Below are 20276 nucleotides of genomic sequence, written 5' to 3' on the forward strand. Positions count from 1 at the left end.
TAAGGAAAATCTTCAGATTTTTAATACTGGCAACAAATTTGAAGTGTTATTTTGTTTGTTATAAACTTTTTTAATTAATTGATTTTAGAGAAAGAGAGGGAAGGAGAGAGAAAGAGAGAAAGGGGAAGGGGAACATCACTCTGTTCTTGTATGTGCCCTGATCAGAGATCAGGCCGGCAATCTCTGGGCTTCAGGATGAGACTCTAACAAACCAACCTATCCAGCCAGAGCTGAAGCATCATTCTAAAGCACGGCTTTGGTAAAAAAAAAAAAAAAAAAAAAAACACATCTACGCTTTGGAATACAGTCTGTGGGAAATCATTCTGTGACCTTCAAGGGGAGACAGACAAGAACAGACAAGCATTCTGATAGGGGTTGTGATAGGGGAGGTCTGGGTGCTGTGTGAGCAGAGACAAGGTGCTAGTCTGGATAAGGGAAACCAGAATAGGCCTTCAGACATGTGCAAACTATGTCTCCCCAGTTCTGGCTAGTTAGAGGTGTAGTGCGCTATGAGTTCCTGGCTAAGGAAACCGCCTGCATGCCCAAAGACAGGGACGTGCTTGAAGCAGGATGGGCTGGGGTAACTGGACGTGATTCAGGGGACTAACACACTGCATACAAGTTAGGGAGTCTTGAAGAATGAAGCTTGAAAACTAAATTGATGCCTGATCACAAAGGGCCTTGACTATCCCATTAGAGATGTTGCGTTTTATCCTTTGGGCATTGGGATGTTTTTGAGTAGGCTTAAACAGAATAGTCAGATTTGAGGTTTAGAAGGACCGTGCTGATGGACAAAGACAAAAACCTGAGCAAGTGTGGTGTTTGGGGAGAGGCTTATTCGGTGATTCCGGTGAGAGATGACGAGTGTTTGAATTATACTAGTGGCAACAGAAGACGGACTCACTCAAGTGATATTTAGAAGGAACCTTTGGTGGGATCTGAAAAGAAGGGTGAGGGAGAGTGCTGAGTGAGGAAGAACCCCAGATTTCTGACTTGGAAGACTTAGTTGATGGTACCCCAAAAAGGATGGGCAGGAGGAGTAGGTTCTGTGTCTGAAGTTTGGGATGAGTTGGAGGTGGACAACAGAGATGCTCACTGGAGGTTTTATCTGGAGACTCGAGTATCAGGCATGGACGTAGGTCTCCAGGAACGAGAGGTGGATTGGGCTCCTTGGCTGCATTTGCTATTAAAGACGGGAGAACGAGTGCATGTGTTCACCTAGAGGAGGGAGGATTGAGCCCTGGTGAGATTGAACCCAACCAGGGATGAGTGAGAAAAATTGAAGACATTTAAAAAAAAGGAGCAGCCACAGAGGTAGCAAAAAAGCCAGGAGGGAGTGATGCTCTGCTAACCAATTGCAGAGAGACTCAGGCAGCAGGAAGTGGTAAGCTGAGCCAAATGCTGTGAAAAGGCTAATATGTAGAGATTGATAAATATTTGTCTATTGGATTTAGCAACAGGATGGTCATGGTTGATCTTGGCAATGGTAACTTCAGGCACGGTGGTGGTGGGAAGGGGAAGCTTGCTGAATCTCGAGAAATGTGGATGAAGATGAGAAAGTGGAAACCATGAGTATCGAATACCCTTTTCAGAATAGTTTGGCTGTGAAGAGGATGAGAGATAAAGGGTGATGAGGAAAAGACTCTAATGGTAAAAAGAGGGAGTTTTGCACCTGAAAGTAGCTTAAAAAATACTTATGTATTGGCACAAAAGAGGTTTATGGATGGGGTGGCTCAGCTGCTAAACAGAGAATGACTGTACAGTGAGTAGCCCCAGATGGGTGACCAGGTGATCCTGTAACAGGTTCCTTCACAGTCTGCTGTCTCCCCAGGGCTTTGGTCATCTCGCTCCTGCTTCCTGCCCTTGGTCCTTATGATACGTGTGCTGGCTACTAAGGAACCAAGAACAAACAGAACCCATGTAACATGGATTTTTACACCTTTTAATAAAAGAGTACTCAGAATTTTCTATCTTTCCCAAAGTCAATAAATGCGATGGGAAGCTTGAGCCCAAGCCACTGACAATCAGGCAAAGGCCGCTGTAACTGTGCCCTTGGTTACCATTATAATTTTAATAAAATTGTAAATTCAAATTCAAATTCTGTGTACTATTTTTCTAAGTAACCAGTGTTCTCTAAGGGAATGAGAAAGCGGAGAAGTTTAAGATTTGACCAGGGATTGAAGAATGACTCTCCAACTAAAAAGTTTCAATTGCCACAAATGCCAAAATGCTTTGACTCTTAACCTTACCCACACCCCCATCCTAACTCAGGCTTGATACTGAAATATTAATGAAGCTTTGATCAAAGTGTGGTATGAAAAGGCCAAGAAAGATGAAAGGACACCATCTATGCAGAGGTAAGTGTTAGAGGCCAAGTGGATTAAGGAGGGTGTTGGGCACATGAGTTTGTAAAATTTGTATTTTTTAGTTTACTCACTTTTATTGTTAAAAAATGGCTCTGGCCTGACCTGTGGTGGCGCAGTGGATAAAGCATCGACCTGGAAATGCTGAGGTCACCGGTTCGAAACCCTGGGCTTGCCTGGTCAAGGCACATATGGCAGTTGATGCTTCCAGCTCCTTCCCCCTGTCTCTCTCTGTCTCTCTCTCTCTCCTCTCTAAAATGAATAAATAAAATAAAAATAAAAATAAAAATGGCTCTGGGAAGCCACTTGTCTGCTTGCCCTCAGAGCAGGGCAGTTGACTACAAACTGTGGATTGCATTCCTGCTTGGGAGAGGCCATTGTTTCTTTACTGTCTGCCCGAATCCAATGTGAACCTACACGGCCGTGGCAGTGGCCACTGGCCCTACAGAGGGTATCCACAAATGGGTCAGAAAGAACAGCATCTCTAGATGGAGTGACCTAGTGGAACCTGGGTTGAGGAGGGCTTAGCACCCAGATCCTGGCTTCTAAATTTCACTCTCCACTAAAGAGATCAGGGCTAATTGAAGAAATGACTGATTTCAATACTGGTGCAGCAAAAATGCAATGTGAACCTAGCACATCTTCTGCAAGGAGGCAAGAGAATGCTGAAAAAAGGATGGAGATTTGTCAAAGAGAGCTTCTCGAAAAAGATCAAGGTCATGAAAACCAAGAAGAAAAAGCAGAAAAGTTGAGGTCAAGAAATAAGGAGAGTAACTGTTAAAACTGAAGGAGTCTCAATAGACTTGATAACTGAATGCAATTTGTGATTCCTTTCAGCATAGAGAATATTGCTGGGACAATGAAGCTTGGGGATTGACGGTAGGTTCCCGTGGGGGGTTAACTTCCTGTTTTTGATGGTTGTGTTGAAGATAGCCCTGTTTGTAGACATAGGGAAGTTGGAGTTCCATACTTACTGAATCTTAAATGGTTCACAAAAAATGTTCTTTGTACCATATTTGCCACTTTTCTGTAAGTTTGTGCTTATAGTATTCCAAAATAGAAATGATATATATGTATATGTATGTGTATTTTTAATAATACTTTTTTTTGAGCAATTCAAGTTCACAGTAAGATTGAGGAGATGGTATGAAGATGTCCCACAAACCGTCTACCCTCCCATACGCAGTTTCCCTATCATCAATACCCCCCACCAGTGGTACACTGGTTATAACAGATGAATGTACACATCATTATCACCCAATGTCCATAGTTTACATTATTGTTTACTCTTTGTGTTGTATATTCTATGGGGGTGGACAAGAATTTAATGACACATATCCACCATTATGGTATCATACAGAGTATTTTTGCTGTTCTAAATATCCTCTGGGCTCCATCTATTCAGTTCTCTTCCCATTCCAGCCTCTGGCAAGCAGTGATTTTTTTCATTGTCTTCACAGTTTTGACTTTTCTAGAATGTCATACAATATGTAGCTTTTTCAGACTGGCTTTTTTCACTCAGTAAGATGCATGTAAGCTTCCTCCATGTCTTTTCATGGATTGTTAGTCCATTTTTTTTTTAGCACTGAATATTTCGTTGTCTGGATGTATCACTGTTTACCCATTTACCTGCTGAAGAACATCTTGGTTGCTTCCGAGTTTTGACAATTATCAACAAAACTGCTAGAAACATTCATGTGCAGGTTTTTGCACAGACATACGATTTCATTGGGTAAATACCAGTGAGCACGATTGGTGCATTGTATAGGGACGTATGGTGAGAATACTTTTACTTTGTAATAAATCACCAAACTGTCTTCCAAAGTGGTGATGCCATTTTGCATACCTTCTAACAATGAGTGGTAAAGTTTGATGTAAGCAAGAATGGAATACTTTGAGAAAAAATTAGATAATACAAACAAAACAGGAAGTTGTGAATCACGGATAGATATGCAGATCAAACCCATTCAAATCCAACCACTGGATTAGGAGGCATGAAAAATTTAGCCTTTCGCTTAGATTCATCATGCTCCTAGACCTCCAGGCAGGGCTCCTGATATCAAGTGACTTCACCTTCTGATATAAATTTGTTTAGTTTTTTTCAGACGAAGAAACTAAATCATAGATAGTTTAAATAAGCATCTCAAGAATGCATTTTCCAGCTTTCTGGTCCCTCTGACACCTAAAGCCAAGCTTTTTCTCCATCTCAGATTAATCTCTTCCCCATTCTTCTGTAATGCTAATGGTCCAAGTGAAAGGTCTCAAAGTCAACTTTTTCCACGTCTTCTCTCCATTTCTTTTCCTTCAGCTAGATTTTTTTTCTGTCAATGGCTTCCTGGACTTGGCAGGTTCCCCTGGGGATACTTGTTTGGGGCTAGAGGTGTGGGTGATGGCGACACTAGGGTGTGCTTGGATTAACTCTTTGGATGTACTGCCCAGTCTCATTTCAGGACAGCTTAACGGGTTCTTTGGACAACGCAGCAGTATTTGGCCTCAGGCGCTTCCAAGCAAAGGAAGGAAATGGCATGGACTTCAAAGTGAGCTTTGCATGGTGCTGGTGCCATGAGTACTGACCATTTATTAGTGTTTTAATAGTCGTTAATTTATCCCAAATATACATGGAGTCCAGAACTAGCAGGAACAGCCGGCACTCACCCTTGTTTCCTGGAAATTTAGAACATTTCTCAGGTTCAGTGCTCAGAAATTTAGGGTCAATCTGGAGGTTATGGTTATTTTCAAAACTTGAAACAGACTTGCGCCTGTTCTTAAGTCTTTTCCTTGATCAAGTTACTGTGATTTTATTTATGTCTTATATATTATATAAATGCATTTTTATTCATGTTTCTACTCTATAACCTTTTTTTAAAGGAACTTTACTGAGATATAATTGAAATTGACAACAACTACACCTTTTAAACTGTAGTTCAATGAGATGGTACAAATGTAATCAACCCATGTACCTGTCACCCCAGTTAAAATATGAGCTATTTCCAGTAGCCCAGTGTTGGGCAGATAAAATATATTATGCTCACTTTGTTAAAGATGGCGCTGCCCATGTGGAGGCCGTCGCCCAGGTGATATTAATGTGTGTTGGGGGCAGGCTGTGGGCAGGCAGGATCCTTGTAGCCTGGGGCTTGGTTTTAGGACTAAGCCTTTCCCACCCTTTTTGATGTGGGGTGGTACAATCCCATCATGCCCCAGATAAGTGACTGTATTAGAGACTTCCCTATTTTGTATATTGGATTAAAGGTTATGAATCTACACTATAAAATGGGGGCAGAACAGGAGCTTGTTCTCTTGGTTCCTGAGATTAATATTAGAGGAGAGAGGAGAGGAGAGCAGAGAAAGGCCACGTGGAGAAGGCCAGGAGAAGCAGCCAAGATGGCAGAGTGTTGAGTGAGAAGCCAGTTTGTGCAGAGTTTGCGCAGGGAGGAGGAAAGAGATGGGGAACAGAGGTGAATAAGTCTGGTGAGCTAGAAACCTTTGATTCTAGGAAACTCGGATAAGTCAGTAGCTTTGTGAGCACTGAACGTGAGTGGGTTTTGGAGCCCACTGTGTGTTTTTACTTGCCCGCCGGGTGCAAGCTAGGATTAAAGATGATGGCCCGTCAGTTTTTGGCTCCATTGTTTCTTTACCGACTGTCCTAATCCAATGCGAACCTGCATGGGCCAGGCGGCTGCTGTGATGGTGGCCCTGGCCTTGTATACTGGCTTTACACCCAGAAAGATCCCTTATACATTTTTGTAATCATTCTCTCCTTATCCAAGAGCACTCACTAATAAGACTTTTGTCACCATGGCTTTTTGCCAGTTCTCAAACTTTGTATCAATAGAATCATGGGGTATGTATTCTTCGGTCTGGCTTCTTTCACTTAGCATAACTTTTTGCAAATCCATCCACGTTTTTGCATCTGTCAGTAGTTCATTTTTATTCTTTTCCTATTTTCCATATAATTTATTCAATTATACATTTACATAATTTACTCTTTTCAATTTTTATCTTTAAATAATTTAGACTTACAGAAAAGAGGTAAAAATATTACAGAGAGTTCTTATACTTCCTATACCCAGCTATTCCTTATGATAACATCCAAGAAATATATGTATTTCCACTAACCCATGGACACATATAATCTATATTTATTTCTGTATCTGTCTGTATATACATAAAAATAGCTAGGTATCCATAAACACACACAGTAGAGTGAATGTGGAGTCACACTGACGTATGCAGTTTTTGCCTTTAACTTTACAGTGTCAGTCAAAACAATTTTTTTACTATATATACTTTTAGTTATCTTCTTGATGATTGTTATAAGCCTTGCCATACACATCTTAACAACTTATCAGATGTAACTTCAGATTTATACTGACTTTATTCCAAAGAGATATAAAGATGTTACTCCTAGTTAATTCTAGTTCTTCTTCCTCCTCTCCTCCTCCCCCTCCTCCTCCTCCTCCTCCTCCTCCTCCTCCTCCTCCTCCTTCTTCTTCTTCTTCTTCTTCTTCTTCTTCTTCTTCTTCTTCTTCTTTTTCTTCTTTTGCTATTCTTGTTATATATTACAGCTCTATGTTACAAACCCAAAATATATTGTTATAATGATTACATAGGTGGTTTTCTGATGTACTTTGAAGATATATCCTTAAGGCAACCTCAACTTTTGTCTTCACTTGCTTGTTTCTCCAACAGTTTGAGGCTACTTTCATTTTTTGTTTTTGTTTTATGACAGAGACAGAGAGAAATTCAGAGAGAGGGACAGAGAGACAGCAAGGGAGAGAGATGAAAAGCATCAATTCTTCATTGCAGTGCCTTAGTTGTTCACTGATTGCTTTATCATATGTGCCTTGGCCAGAGGGCTACAGCAGAGCAAGTGACCCCTTGCTCAAGCCAGGAAGCTTGGGCTTCAAGCCAGCGACCTTTGGGCTCAAGCTAGTGACCATGGGGTCATGTCTATGATCCCACGCTCAAGCTGGTGAACCTGTGCTAAAGCTGGATGAACCCATACTCAAGCCAGTGACCTCAGGGTTTCGAACCTGGGTCCTCCGCATCCCAGTCTGATGATTTATTCACTGCACCACCACCTGGTCAAGCTCATTTTTTAAAATTTTTTCTATTTTTATTGAACAAAAAGGACCCCAAGGATTTCTTTTTTTCTTTTTTCATTTTAGAAACGAGGACTTAAGTAGTAGAAATTTTTGCCATGTCCTTTTAAATTTCTTTGCATATGCTATTCCTAAATTTATTTTTTTCCTCCCCTAACTGTGGCTAAGTCTAATGGATTCAACTTGGTTATTTCTAAATTCCTTCTTTGTTGCCTGATTTGCATCTATATATTCATCTGTTATATTACCTCTTTAAAATGTAAGAAGTTATTATTATTTTTTTTTACCTTAGGTTATACATAGACTAAAGATAGATACATACACCTGTTACTTTTCCTGAACTTTGTAGTTCAGTACAGTGTCCAACTTTTAATGTGTTGGGTTGAAGATTTTCTACCTTCCATATTTCCTATCAAAGTAGTTTGCAGATTGTAGAGATTTGGAGATAATGTTTAATAAAGAATTCGTTAAACTTAGAGGGAAAATGGGGAGGTAAATTTTTTTCTTTGCAAATATTCCAAATATGACTATCTGTGGGAGAGTTTCGGAGGAGTATGAAGAATAGAGAGAAGGGGTTGGAAGGTTTCATGCTATTTTTTTTGGGGGGGGTAAAATCCTAAATAGTTTTACAAATGTGAGATATAAAAGACCTTGTTTTCAAACTAGCTTTTCCCTTAAAGCAGTGATTTTTTACCTTTTCATCTCATGGCACACATAAACTAACAGCTAAAATTCTGCGGCACAGCAAAATGTATATTTTTTGCTGTTCTGACACATAAATAAAAAGCTATCATTTTGATTAATTCACACTGGATGGCTATTGTTTTGTTGGCTGTTGTCATTTTTTAATTTGACCATCTAAGGGAAAGGTCAGTGCCCCTGACTAAATAGTCAGGTATTACATTTTAAAAATTCTTGAGGCACCTGACCAGGCAGCGGCGCAGTGGACAAAGCATTGGATTGGGACGCAGAGGACCCAGGTTTGAAACCCCAAGGTCACTGGCTTGAGAGCGGACTCACCAGCTTGAGCACTAAGGTCGCTGGCTTGAAGACCAAAGTCGCTGGCTTGAGCAAGGGGTCACTCACTCTGCTGGAACCTTCCAGTCAAGGCATGTATGAGAAAGCAATCAATGAACAACTAAGGAGACTAAGGAGCTGCAATGAAGAATTGTTTCTTCTCATCTCTCTTCTGTCTGTCTGTTCCTATCTGTCCCTCTCTCTGTCTCTCTCTCTGTCTCTGACACACACACACAAAACTTCCTGAGGCACAGCAGTTGAACATTGTTACCCTCAGTAAACATTGCTGCCGGGGATATTACTTGAAATTCTACAAAGTAAATGTAACTATAGCGCACCCTAGTGGCCATTTACTGTCAGAGAAAAGAACAGCATTGAGGTATATTCCACAAATAGATGTGCTGGGTATTCTGAAATGCAAGACTATAATATTTTTAAAGTCAAAGTTGACGACTTGGAAATCCAAGAAAGTTTCCTTTCCCCAAGACTATATTTTAATCACTCATAAAAGAACATAAGATTGGCTGAAGAAATAAAACCCATTCCCTTTTTAAAAAAACATTTACGCATACTAAAAATCTTCTTTTTACTTGCCAATATATTGACGTCACTGTCTGACAGTCATAAAAATGACTTTCTTGTGAAACTTGCTCCCAAAGAGCTCACAATATTATGGGGATACAGACGGATAAGCAAAAACTATGATTTTTAATTTATGTTTTGCGGAGTGGATATGCATCTTCCAGGTAGGGTTGTAGGGGAAAGGCATTCCAGGCAGATGAAGGTCGTGATCCCAAGCTCAGAGGAGTGAAGGACAAGGCCTGGCCTGGCCTTCCTGGTAGTGGCTTGAGCATCGGCTACACGTGGGGCTTTGGCTGTAAAAAATTGGTAGGGGATGAGTACAAGATTCAGATAATGCAAAGACATGCGAAATAGGTGATGTACATTAGAAGCTGGAGAGTGAGTAGATTCTGGTTTTAGCAAAAGATCCTCGGTATTAGTGGAGGAAGGACTGGAAAGGGTATTAGTGGTACAAATTCATTGTAATAATCCCAGAGGAAAGCTTGAGGTGCCTATCCAGAATGTTGCCATAGAGATGGAGAACAGGAAAGACTGTTCAGAGACTATGATACACTTGAACAAAATTGGTGACCAACTGGATGGAAGAGGTGGGAAGAATGGGAGAGTGAAAGCCATTACCTGTCCTCATGGGTATGATTAGCCAAGATAAGAAATATAAGGGGAGGAGCAGACTGGGGTAGGGGGTCGATGATAGTAGAGAAAATGAGCCCCTCTGAAGGTAAGTTCAGTAGGAGCCATTTACAACACACGTTGAGAGAGATTTTACTAGGCATTTGGGAATATAAGCCTGAAGCTCAATTGAGAGGGTCTAGAGTAGTGCTACCCATGGGGGAGAATTCCCCACGCTTTGAGTGTGGTTGATTTAAAGATTTGTATATAATGAATAGAAAAAAAAGGAAGTGATAGTTTGTGACTTCAGAAACTAGGTTATCAAAGGCACTGTGGATTCTTGCTGGCTTCCTCTCTTGGATTGCTTGTTCTAGGGGAAGCCAGTTGTCATGTTATGAGGACACTCACCTAAAATGAGATCCCCATGACATAGAAGTAAATCCTAGCCATCAGACAGTGAGGAACTGAGGCTTCTGCCAACAGCCAGGTTGCTGAGATGGGAAGAGGATTTTTTCAGCCACAATCAAAACTTGAGGTGATTGGAATCCTGTCCAACATCTTGACTGAAAACTCATGAAGGACCCTGAGACAGAACCCCTGGCCCCTGAATTCCTGATCCACAGAAACTGTGTAATAAGAAATAGAAATAGCCTGAAGCCACTAGGTTTGGAGAGGGTTTGTTACAACTAACACACAAGACCACATGTTACTACATGTGGGAACTGCTTCTCTGCTACAAGTCTATTTTTTTTTATAATTTTATTTTTAATGGGGCGACATCAATAAATCAGGATACATATATTCAAATATAACAACTCCAGGTTATCTTGTCGTTCACTTATGTTGCATACCCATCACCCAAAGTCAGATTGTCCTCTGTCACCTTCTATCTAGTTTTCTTTGTGCCCTTCCCCCTCCCCCTTTTCCTCTCCACAAGTCTATTACTACAGAAGAGATCAGTAGATAGCAAGTTCAGTCCTCCTCTCCACCTTATGGTAATAAATTTGGATTTTGTTAAAAATACAATGATCAGCTGCTGAATAACTACTCATATGCTCTGTTGTGAAAACAATGGAGCAGGGTGAGGGAGGAGGTGAGAAGAGTAAGTAGAAAGTTTTTGAAGTAGTTCAGGCAAGAGATAAGTGAGCTAAAAAAAGAAGTAAAGATATTCCCCATTCTCAAAAAGTGTATAAGCAAAGAGAAGGGGCCAAAGAATAAAGCCAAACAAGACAGTGGCCTTCTGAAGCCAGCATGTGAAACGGTTTGGAATGAATGCAGAGGACACTGGCCCAGAGGAACTCCTAAATCTGCCTATAGACCTCTGTGACGGCTTTTGGTCTGGCTCTTGAGTGGGCCTGCAGGCTGCGTTTAAAGTAACTATCCATATGCCTGACCTGTGGTGGCACTGTAGATAAAACAATGACCTAGAATGCTGAGGTCGCTGGTTTGAAACCCTGGGCTTGCCTGGTCAAGGTATATATGGGAATTGATGCTTCCTGCTCCTCCTCCTTCTCTCTCTTTCTCTCTCTCTTCTCTAAAATGAATACATAAAATCTTTTTTTTTTTTTAATACAGTAAGCATCCCTAGAGCCAAACTAAGTCTGGAACCTAGGTGAGGATGAAAACTGCAGGTTCTTCCAGCACATAGATGATCTCATGTAGTTCTCACAGTAACCACTACGAGAGAGGTTTATTGTGATTCTCTCTTACAGGAGAGTAAACTGAGGCTCAGAGAGAATAAAAGGCTTGACAAAGACCACAAAACCTGTAAGTGGAAGTGCAGGCTTTGAACCTCCAGGTATGTCTGACGACAAAGTTCTTACTCGTAACCACTGAGCTCCACTACTGTATGCAGCAGGTGCTCAATTAATTTTGAATGAATGAGTGGTGGGATTTCAACTGTGGCCTTTCCTCCCACCTCTGCTCAGAGCCCAGCACCTCTCTGACACCGAACTTGGACAGCTTTGGGAGCCTCCCGAGACAATTCTCTTGGGTTACTGTTGGCATCCTCAGGAGGGGTTATTGGCAATGTCAAGGGAAAACTGATCTCAGGATTTTATGGACAATTATTAACTTGGGGAAATCAGAACCAAAGAGAAGACTATAGAGGATTTTCAAGTGGTGTCAGTAGCTAGCAGATTTCATATGTGAACATTTATTTTGGAGAATTCCTGAAATGCTTGAGGGAGTGATGAGGATGGGTATTGAGGGGTTCTGCAGAAATAGTTAGAGGTCCAGAATGGAAACTTTGACCACAGACATAAAGTCCAGTTCACTTGTATTTGCAGACAAGAAGGATCTGGTGACTTTGAGGTGACAGCAGTGCTGGATTCAGGGAGTAATTAATTTGCAGGGAACTGATAAGCCATCGATCTGAATAAACCTGAGCAGATTTGAATATAGAAGCTTAGCATTGGAAGGGCTCTTAGAGGTCATATACTTTAGCTGTTTGGCTTAAATGTGAACACTTCCTTTAGTAGAAATGACAGTTATTTCCCTCCCATACTGGCCTCAGAATAATAAAAAATAGATATTCTATGTTTACTTCCAAATTTAGCTTCCCACAAATGCAAGAGTTTTTTGAACATCTCTCATGCATTTTTCTGACCTTAACTGAATTTTGAGGTCAAAGGCTCAGCTTATAGAGAGTAGTTTAATATATTGGAAACATAATAATAATGATGATGATAGTTATTTTTGTAACTATTATATAGCTTAGTTTCAGAATTTGACTATGAAATAATCATCATTTGATACATCATAACATCAAATACTGTTTTCAGTAAGGTCTTTTGAATTGGAAAGATTGAATTTGAAAGAGTTGGATTCTATAGAATTCAAAATCTTTCCAATTCAAAAGCTTTTCTTGAAAACAGAACTTGGTGTTTGTACATCTGCTACCTCATTCAGTGATGAGAGATAGGTATTATGATCTACAGTTTGTGTGTGAGGACTATCCATTTTCTCAAAGCGGTAATGAATTTGTTCAAAGTCACACAGATGATAAATGGAAGAACTGGGACTAGAACTTGTGACCTATTGAATTTCTCTTCCCAACACTTATTCCATCTTTATTTAGTATTACTTCAGTATCAGGTTTCACTTGAGAAATCGGTGCTTTTCCACGTGTAGTTCACAGGTTGCCTTCATTTGGCTCAACCACACCTCCAGAGCCCCAAAACTGTGCCCCATCCAGTCCATCCAGTCTTAGGGTTGTTCATGGGGCCTACTGTATTACCCTAGTGCTCCCACTACGCACTGGCTTCCCCTCCTTCCCACTTCCTCCTCGCTCTCTCAGGGTAAGAAATTTTAAGCAATGATAGGAGGAATTCTACAAATTTCCACTCGGCCACTTATTTATTCATCTGAATCTGTACATAGTTTCTCTGCCTCGCCTCTCGATTGTGGATAAAATATCTGCATTTTTATCTAAGACCAATTCTTCTATCTGTGCTTTATATCCCAGGCTCTAATTCTCTCCAACCCTGATTCAGGCTTTTTTTTTTTTTTTTTTTTTTTTGCCTAGATCAGGGGTAGTCAACCTTTTTATACCTACTGCCCATTTTTGTATCTCTGTTAGTAGTAAAATTTTCTAACTGCCCACTGGTTCCACAGTAATGGTGATTTATAAAGTAGGGAAGTAACTTTACTTTATAAAATTTATAAAGCAGAGTTATAGCAAATTAAAGCATATAATAATAATTACTTACCAAGTACTTTCTGTTGGATTTTCGCTAAGTTTGGCAGAATGAATCTTTATAAAACAATTTACTATAGTTAAATCTATCTTTTTATTTATACTTTGGTTGCTCTGCTACCGCCCACCATGAAAGCTGGAATGCCCACTAGTGGGTGGTAGGGACCAGGTTGACTACCACTGGCCTAGATTATTCTCATCAGGACACAAAAATTCTCTAACGTCCTCCATATTAAAAGCAACAAAACAAAACAAAAAAACCCTTCTTAAATGTAAATCATTTTCTTTACTTCCTTTTATTGTAAACACCTTGACACATTATTTGGAAACACTGTCCTGAGTTTATCCCCTTCCCCATTCTCTACTGAACTCAATCCATTCAGACACTCACTCCACGGCACGCATGAAACTGCTGTTGCCAATATTGCCATGACGTAGGGTGACAGCACATCTCAGTTTGTACAGACAATCTTGTTCTTCAGGAATAATTTCTCACTCACAAAGTGTCTTGATGTCTGCCCTGCTCATGACCTCCTTGTTAATAAATCCAACGAACTTCAGCAGTATTCATGCTCGTTGTTGTTAAGCTACTAGTATGGAACATATCACATCTGTCTTTTTTTTTTTTTTAGAATTTCACATTTTGATGCACTTCTTATCTTTCTAGCATCTTCTTCTCAGTCTCCTTAACCAGTTCCTCCTCCTCTTTCTAATTGGTGAGGGTTACAGTGCACTAGGGCTCAGTCATTTGCACTCTTGTTCTCTACCCCATTTATACACTTTTTCCTTGTTAATCTCTTCTGGTCTTATGGCTTTAAACACCATTCACGTACTAATATTATCTACATTTAAATCTTTATCCTAGAACTTCCCCCTGAACTTGAGACTCATATATTCAACTGTTTATCTGATAGTAACCCAATCATAACATTAGAAAATGAACTCGATATACTCCAGCAAAAATAATTGCTCATAACCCAGCCTTCCCCATCATAAGTCTGAAGTACAGTTAGCAGGAAGCAAACACCTTGAGATCACCTTTGAACTTTGCCCCCTCTCCTATTGCACCATCATCAGATCCCATTAGTTCTAATATCAAACCCCACCCTTCTCGCCACTTCCACTGTTTCTTCATGCATCTCCTGCTGGGATTATGACAGTATCCTCATAACAGGCCTTCCTCATTCCATCTTTTCTTCTGTAGGATGTAGTCTTAATAGAGCAGCCCAAGCAATTCTTCTCACAAATGAGTCATATTATACAAGGTGGGGTAAAAGCAGGCTTAAATTCTTCATATAGAAAAATAATACAGAGAACGGCAACATGTGATGGAGTAGGTGGATGTACCAACTTCTACCTCCCAGAACCAAAGTGGATTACAACTAAATTTTAAGAAAAACCATAGGGAAAAACCAACTTTGGCCTAAACCAAGAGGAATCTATAACCAAAGATCACCTAAGAAGCCACACTGAGACTGGTAGGAAAAACAGAAACACGGAAAGGACTTCCCAGCTCCCGGGAGTGAGTGGCAGCCCAGAGGGACTCACATGGTGGGAAGGGAGTTTCTCTGAGAGGAGAAGGTCCTGGGCCTCAGGAACAAAGCCCCAGCCTGCGGCCCAAGAGCCTAGAAGAGGCATATGAACAGTATTTAGCTGCGAAATAAGCCACAATACTGTTTGCAAGAAAAAGACAGATTTCTCAAACCCAGGATTTGTCTTAAAAGGACCGCACAGAAAACTTCTTTCACAACCACTCACCTGGGGCTCTAGGGGACGGGGTGAACTGAGAGGACCAGAGTAGCAGGAAGAGAGTGTAATCTAGGAGGCACAGGGAGAAACACTTTGAGGGACAGCCACCCTAACCCCTGGGCTGAGTCACTTTCCAAATCTAAAGTGAATATCTTTCCTGGAACCAGCAATACCAGCAAAGAGAAGCAGGTCACCAGCCAAACAAAAGCTCTTCTGCTGAAGTCAGAGCAAAGAATTGCTCAGAAGCAGGGAGCCATCAGGGATACAGTATTGAGTGCTGAGGTCTGAGATACATCACCACCCCCACACTGCTGAGTGCTTGTCAGAGGGTGGGAAGTGGCGGGACATGGAAGTGCAGTCCTGTCGGTGGGGGCAGAAGCAGGGGCCAGCCTCAGTTGCAGCCAGGGTGTGAGTACAGTCCTGCCCAAGGGGGCAGAAGCTGGGGGCCAGCCACGGCTATTGATTGGGCACATGAAAGCGGTCTAGCCTGCAGTCCTGCCCGTGGGGGCAAGGTAAAAGCCAGGGAACCAGCTGAGGTGTGTGGCTGGCCAAGGCTTGTTGTTCTGGCACATGAACACAGTCCTGACTGCAGGGCCAGATAGTGGCCAGGGGCCAGCCAGGGCTTGCAGCCCAAATACATAAACACATTCCCCCAGTGTAGAGGCTGGGGGCTGGCTAAGGCTTGCAGCCCAGGCATGCAAACACAGTCCCACCCCAGAGGCCAGAACTGGCAATGCCCATGCCAAACTCTAGAGGCAGCAGCAGAAGAGGTGGTGGGCCTGCAGACAGTCCACACCTAGGGAACACAGAGGCCACATCCATTGGACTCCTGTGGCCACATTCTTCTTATACACAGACAAAATGGGAAGGAAGAGAAATGCAACCCAAATGAATCTACAAGAAAAATCCCCAGAAAAAGATCTGAATGAGATGAAAATAACTAAATTACTAGATGCAGAGTATAAAATAATGATTGTTAGGATGCTCAAAGATCTTAGAGCAACAATGGATAAACATAATGATCATCTAAATAAAGAGATAGCAAGTATCAAAAAGGACATGGAAATAATGAAATGAACCAGTCAGAAATGACAAATACAATATCAGAAATGGAGAACACACTAAAAGGAATTAAAAGATGGATGGATGAAGCTGAAGATTGCATCAGCAATTTAGAGGACAAGATAAATGAAAGCAGAGCAACAAAGAGAAAAGAGGCTCAAAAAGTCTGAGGAAACTCTAAGAGAGCTCTGTGACAACATGAAGAGAAACAACATCTGCATCATAGGGGTTCCTGAAGGAGAAGAGAAAGATCAAGGGATAGAGAATCTGATTAAAGAAATAATAGCTGAAAACTTCCCTAAATTGATGAAGAAAAAAGTCACACAGGTTCAAGAAGCACAGAGAGTCCCATTAAGGATGAACCCAAAGAGGCCCACACCAAGACACATCATAATTAAAATACAAAAATTAAGAGATGAAGAAAGAATACTAAAAGCTGTAAGAGAAAAGTAGTCAATTACCTACAGAGGAGCTATCATAAAGATGACATCTGACTTCTCAACAGAAACATTAGAGGCTAGAAGGGAATGGCAAGAAATATTCAAAATAATGCAGAACAAGAGCTTACAACCAAGACTTTTCTATCCTTTAAAATTGAAGGAGAAATAAAAAGCTTCCCAGACAAAAAAACAAACAAACAAAAAACTCAAGGAATTCATTACAACCAAACTAATGCTATAAGAAATGTTAAGGGGCTTGTTGTAAACAGAACAAAGTGGGGGGGGGGCCTAGTAAAAGAGGAATGTAGAGTTTAAGAGTAAAATGGCAATAAACAATTACATGACAATAATAATTTTAAATGTAAATGGATTAAATACTCCAATCAAAAAACATAGGGTAGCTGCATGGATAAGAAAACAAGGCCCATACATATGCTGTCTACAAAAGACCCACCTCAAAACAAAAGATACACATAGACTGAAAGTAAAGGGATGGAAAAAAATATTTCATGCAAATGGAAATGAAAAAAAAAAAAAGCTGAGTTAGCAATCTGACAAAATAGACTTTAAAACAAAGGCTATAGTAAGGGATAAAGAAGGTCACTACCTAATGATAAAAGGAGCAATCCAACAGGAAAATACAACCATTATAAATATCTACGCATCTAATATAGGAGCACCGAAGTATATAAAGCAGATTTTGATGGACATAAAGGGTGAGATCAACAACAATACTATAATAGTAAGGAATTTTAATACCCCACTAACATCACTGGATAGATCCTCAAGGAAGAAAATTAATAAAGAAACAGCAGACTTAAAGGACACACTAGATCAATTGGATTTAATAGATATTTTTAGAACCTTTCACCCTAAAGCAGCAGAATATACATTTTTTTTCAAGTGCTCATGGTACATTCTATAGGATAGACCACGTGTTAGAACACAAAATGAGTCTCGATAAATTTAAGAAGATTGAAATCATATCAAGCATCTTCTCGGATCACAATTGCATGACACTAGAAATCAACTACAATAGAAAAACTGAAAAACACTCAAACACTTGGAAACTAAATAGCATGTTATTAAATAATGAATGGGTTAACAATAAGATCAAGGAAGAAATAAAAAAAATTCCTTGAAACAAATAAAAATGAACATACAACAACTCAAAATTTATGGGACACAGCAAAAGCACTCCTGAGAGGGAAGTTCATAGCACTACAGGCACACCGTAAGAAGCTAGAAAAAGCTCAAATAAACAATTTAACCCTGCATCTAAAATAACTAGAAGAAGAACAGCAAGTAAAACCCAGAGGAAGTAGAAGGAAGGAAATAATAAATATCAGAAGTGGGAATAAATGAGATAGAGGCTAAAAAAACCAATTCAGAAGATCAATGAAACCGAGAGCTGATTCTTTAAAAATGTAAACAAGATGGATGAACCCATAACCAGATTCACCAAGAAAAAAAGAGAGAGGACTCAAATAAATAAAATTAGAAGTGAGAGAGGAGAAGTAACAACTGACACAGCAGAAATACAAAGGATTATAAGAAAATACTATGAAGAACTGTATGCCATAAAACTAGACAACCAAGATGAAATGGACAAATTCCTTGAAACATATAATCTTCCAAAAATTAATCTGGAAGAATCAGAAAACTTAAACAGACCAATTTCACCAAATGAGATTGAAACAGTTATCAAAAAACTTCCAACAAACAAAAGTCCTGTGCCAGATGGCTTCACAGGTGAATTTTTACCAAATATTCAAAGAAGAACTAACTGCTATCCTTCTCAAGCTAAATTCAAGAGAAGGGAAGACTTCCAAACTCCTTTTATGAGGCAAGCATAATACTGATTCCAAAACCAGGCAAAGACAATACAAAGAAAGAAAATTATAGACCAATATCCCTGATGAACTTACATGCTAAAATTCTCAACAAAATATTAGCAAACCAGATCCAGCAATATATGAAAAAAATCATACATCATGATCAGGTGGGATTTATTCCGGGAAGACAAGGCTGGTGCAATATTCACAAATCAATCAATGTGATTCATCACATAAACAAAAGAAAGGATAAAAATCACCTGATAATATCAATAGATGCAGAAAAAGCATTTGATAAAATCCTGCACCCATTTATGATTAAAACTCTCAGCAAAGTGGGGATACAGGAATCATGCCTCAACATGATAAAGGCCATCTATGACAAACCCAAAGCCAGCATCATAATCAATGGTCAAAAATGAAAAGAAATCCCCTTAAAATCAGGAACAAGGAAGGTGTGCCCCTTTTCACCAATCTTATTCAACACAGTTCTGGAAGTCCTAGCCACAGCAATCAGACAAAAAGAAGAGATAAAAGGCATCCAAATTGGAAAAGAAGAAGTAAAACTATCATTATTTGCTGATGATATGATACTATACCTAGAAAACCCTAAAGTCTCATTGAAAAAACTACTGGACCTGATAAATGAATTCAGCAAGGTGGCAGGATATAAAATCAATACTCAGAAATCTGTGGCATTTTTTATATAACAACAATGAACTGTCTGAAAGAGAAATTAAGAAAACAATCCCCTTCACTATTGCAACAACAACAACAACAAAAAAGTATCTAGGAGTAAATTTAACCAAAGAGGTTAAAGACTTGTACTCAGAAAATTATAAAACATTGATAAAGGAAATCAAGGAAGATACAAACAAGTGGAAGCATATGCTGTATTCATGGATAGGAAGACTAAACATCATTAAAATGTCTATATTACCCAAAACAATCTATAAATTCAATGCAATACCAATTAAAATATCAATGACTTACTTCAAAGATATAGAACAAATATTGTAAAAATTCATATGGAACCAGAAAAGAACATGAATAGCTTCAGCAATCCTGAAAAAGAAGAATAAAGTGGGGGCATCACACTTCCTGATATCAAGTTATATATATACTACAAGGCCATTGTACCCAAAACAGCTTGGTACTGGCATAAGAACAGGCATACAGATCAATGGAACAGAACAGAGAACCCAGAAATAAACCCACACCTATATGGACATTTGACAAAGGAGGTAAGAGCATACAATGGAGTAAAGACAGTCTCTTTAATAAATGGTGTTGGGAAAATTGGACAGGTACTTGCAAAAAAATGAAACTGGATCATCAACTTACATTCACAAAAATAAACTCAAAATGGATAAAAGACTTAAATGTAAGTCATGAAACCATAAACATCTTGGAAGAAAACAGACAGTAAACTCTCTGATATCTCTCATAGCAATATTTTTGCTGATTTATCTCCACGGGCAAGTGAAATAAAGGATAGGATGAACAAATGGGACTATATAATACTAAAAATATTTTGCACAGCAAAGGACACCATTAACAAAATAAAAAGACAACCCACACAATGGGAGAATATATTCGCCAATATATCTGATAACAGGTTAATAACCAAAATTTATAAAGAACTTGGAAAACTCAACACCAAGAAAGTAAACAATCCAATCAAAAATGAGCAAAATAAATGAATAGACACTTCTCCAAAGAGGACATGTAGATGGCCAATAGGCATATGAAAAAATGTTCAACATCATTAAAATCACTAGAAAAATGCAAATTAAAACCACAATGAGATACCACCTCAC

The sequence above is a fragment of the Saccopteryx bilineata genome, chromosome 3 (genome assembly GCF_036850765.1).
Source record: "Saccopteryx bilineata isolate mSacBil1 chromosome 3, mSacBil1_pri_phased_curated, whole genome shotgun sequence".
NCBI classification, from domain to species: Eukaryota; Metazoa; Chordata; class Mammalia; order Chiroptera; family Emballonuridae; genus Saccopteryx; species Saccopteryx bilineata.